The sequence below is a fragment of the Oratosquilla oratoria genome, chromosome 44 (assembly GCF_046742065.1).
Source record: "Oratosquilla oratoria isolate Oo_2021 chromosome 44, ASM4674206v1, whole genome shotgun sequence".
Taxonomy (NCBI): Eukaryota; Metazoa; Arthropoda; class Malacostraca; order Stomatopoda; family Squillidae; genus Oratosquilla; species Oratosquilla oratoria.
Genome location: NC_134820.1, coordinates 6,047,349 through 6,050,648, shown reverse-complemented (window position 1 = coordinate 6,050,648; position 3,300 = coordinate 6,047,349).

Sequence of the window (3,300 nt, the reverse complement as noted above, 5' to 3'; positions counted from 1 at the left end):
ATATTCGTTCCTTTGATTAATATATATTTGCCACTTTCTAGGTTTTTTGTCTTTTCTCCATCTTTCCCAAGCTTTGTCTCTTCTGTCTTTCGCTTCGCTGCACCTTCTATTAAACCAACACTTAATATACACCTTTTCCTGTTTTTGCCTTGGGATATATTTATCCTCTTCTTTATCAGAATCATCCATTTTTATTCCACTTGTGTTTCTTCCTTGTAGAATTTTTCCTAGCTCACTTTAAGAAAAGAAGAAGAAGAAGAAAAAAATCATAAGTTTCTCAAAGTCCATTTTACTATACATCATTGTTCCCTTTCTGTGTTTCTCATTTCTCTTTATATATATTTCCTCCTTTAGTTCTAACTCGAGTAGTATGTGGTCATTCTTCGCAATTGGTGGCTTGTAATCAATTTTGTCTACTATTTCAGGTTCTGATGCAAATAATAAATCTAGTATGGACGATTCTTCATTATTTCTAAATATAGCGGTTACTTTTACCCATTGTGTCATTATATATTCTATAGTCTTGTCGAGTAATATATTTTTCCATTGATCCTCTCCTCGTTCTACTGTCATCTCTTCTCAACATATTTCTTTACAATTAAATTTTCCCATGAATACCGCGTAATTTCCATCCTTCAGCATCTCGTTTGATGAAGATCTGGTATCATCTAACATTTTGGAATAATCTCTCTCTCTCTCTCTCTCTCTCTCTCTCTCTCTCTCTCTCTCTCTCTCTCTCTCTCCTAGACCTCGTTTTGGGGACACATAAATCACTGCAAGCCTTCTTTTATTCATGTCGCTATCTTCAATTCTACCTTATTCTCTTCACATGTAACTTTCGTCACATTTTTTTCTTAACCAGAAACATGATTCCTCCACCTTGTTTCTCCTCTCTATTTCTAAGCCAGTGATTGTATAATCTGTGTCCAACACTGGTACTAGTGGACCCCTTAATTTTGTCTCCACAATTTCCATTACGTCTAGTTTGCTTCTGATAGATAATGGTTTAGTTCGTTTAATCCTGAGATTAATCAATCTATCCTGGTATAAGCTAATTTAAGTTTGTTAATCCTTCCATTTCGTTCTTTAAGCCTTTAATTTTTTCTTGAATATACAATTTTTTCAGTCTCATATCTAACACTCTCCACTGGAACTGTGTTATCTCGGGCTTCTTTCTTTTCTCATTTTTTTTCTTTGCTTCTTTTCTTAATGTCTTAATTTTTTCTCTTTCCTCATCATTCATGTCTCTTTTTATCCTTATATTATATAGTGTTCTTTTCTTGCTAATTTCCTGTTCGTGCTAAGATTTCTTCCGCTGCCATTTGTGACCTTAATTTGATCTTTAGTGGTCTACTTTTTCATTTTCTTTCTTCACATTTACCAATTCTGTGTATTTCCTCTATTTCCTTTTCATCTTCTTTAAGAATATAAGAACATAAGAATGAAGGAGACTGCAAGAGACCATAAGGCCTACACTAGGCAGCTCCGTATCCATCACCACCTGCCATCCCCATCCATAAAGTTGTCTAATCGTTTCTTAAAATAACTGATAGTTTCAGCGCTTACTTCATGGTTACTAAGTTTATTCCATTCGTTGACCACCCTATTAGTAAACCAATTCTTGCCTATTTCCTTTTTAAATTTAAATTTGTCCAGTGTATAACCATTACTACGAGTCCTGCCCTGTTGTTTTGATATGATGACATTGTTTGCATCACACTTGTTAAAGCCTTTGATCCACTTGAACACCTCTATTTTGTACTACTTTTAGAACATTTCTTGCCAATTCTTTGTCCTCTTTATCTCTTAGGAACCAATTTGGGTTATGTGTGTGTGTTTGTTTGCTTGTGTGTGTGTGTGTGTGTGTGTGTGTGTATTCATTTGGTCTTTGGATCTCGTGTTGGACTCGTGATCGACAGCTATTTCCCTCCTGGAAGAGAGCTCAGAGCTCGTAGGTCCGATCCATGGGTAATGCTATGACCTTGCACACACACACACCCCCAACTCCCCGCCCACGAGAGTTGGAGTAACACCCCTCAGCGCTGCGATACTGATATTATTTCAGCCCCGGGCGAGGATCGAACCCGGACCTCCGTAGTGGCAGGCCAGAGCTCTAACCACAGCGCCGTGTGTGTGTGTGTGTGTGTGTGTGTGTGTGTGTGTGTGTGTGTGTGTGTGTGTGTGTATGTGTGTAATTCATCATGGTCTTGGATCACGTGTTGGACTCGTGATCGACAATTATTACCCTCTCGAATGAGAGCTCAGAGCTCATGTATGACCGATCTATGGGTAATGCTGTGACCTGACACACACGCACACACCCAACTCCCCGCCCACGAGAGTTGTAGTAACGGCTCGCTTTGCAGTGATACTGAAATTATTTCAGCACTGGGCGGGATTCGAACTCGGACCACTGAGTTAGCAGTTTCGAACGCTACCACTGTGTGTGTGTATGTGTGTGAATTGTCTGCATCTTTTTTGGAATAGCATAATGAAACACAAGGTAATAATGGAAGCCTTTATTTTTCGCAAACAGTCGACTCCATTGCATTGTCCAAAAAAAAAACGGCGCATCATAATTTCACCTGATATCAACTCCACCTCCTTCACATCGCCGTCGTCATTACATTTGTCTTGATTTACAAACTCACGACCGTCGCAAACGTTCCAACTACCCTGATGTAAACCTTGTCTGGTCACAAACGTGGGAACTACCTGGATGTACAACTGGACTATTACGAATGTGTAAACTACCTTCATGTACAACAGGTCTAATTGGTCATTTGTGAACTACCCTGATGTACATCCGGCCTATTGAAATACATATTCATTACTCTGATGTACATCTGATCTATTTATGAAGAGTTGTCTTTACTCGCATGTGCGTTAACGATGTTGCTTGTGTGAAAGTAATTTGTTCATCATAACCTGGTGGAGACTAATCAAACGTTAGAAAATATAAATCATTGGAGTGTCAGTATCGACAATATACATCAGCATGAAGAAAAAAAGATGAAAAACTGAAACTCAGTAGAAAAAAAAGAAAATTACAATTTAGCTACTCATCTGTATTAATGAAGACATTCTCCTCCAAGTTAGATCAAACGGAGTATGATTTGTGAGCGACATGACGTCATCAATTCGGTCTGTCTACAAATACTCAATTGAACGAGATACTTTCAATTAACCAGGATTTCTCTCTTCATCCAGTATCTGTACTCCAAAGACATTCACACTGCAAAGAGATGAACTCCAAGCCTATGAAAACAGGATCGAATTGTCCAAGTCTTCTATTAAATT